This window comes from Anneissia japonica, unplaced genomic scaffold (assembly GCF_011630105.1).
Source record: "Anneissia japonica isolate Jap-2015-1 unplaced genomic scaffold, ASM1163010v1 scaffold288283_len76694_cov145, whole genome shotgun sequence".
Classification (NCBI taxonomy): domain Eukaryota; kingdom Metazoa; phylum Echinodermata; class Crinoidea; order Comatulida; family Comatulidae; genus Anneissia; species Anneissia japonica.
Window position 1 is genome coordinate 67,951 of NW_022713742.1, and position 304 is coordinate 68,254.

Here is a 304-nt window from a genome sequence, read left to right on the forward strand (position 1 = left end):
ACGTTCGCGAACCACCTTCTCGGTTTGCCTTCCTTGCAACGGTTGACTCTGGTGGACATGCCGATCGTCGACTCTTTCGTGATGACCCTGATTCGAAAGAGGAACGTCCTCCTGCACGTTCGGTTGGTGAGATGTCGCAATTTGAGGTTCTCCGCCGTCGTCGAAGACGAAGACGGCGGAGAGCGCGTATGCGACGATAACTCGCCTCCGATCCTCTGTCTGGAAAAGTTGCACGTGTCTCCGATCAGGCTAGCGACAACCTTCGACGGAGTCGTTTCGGAGATCGTGCTGAGAAATTGCGAGT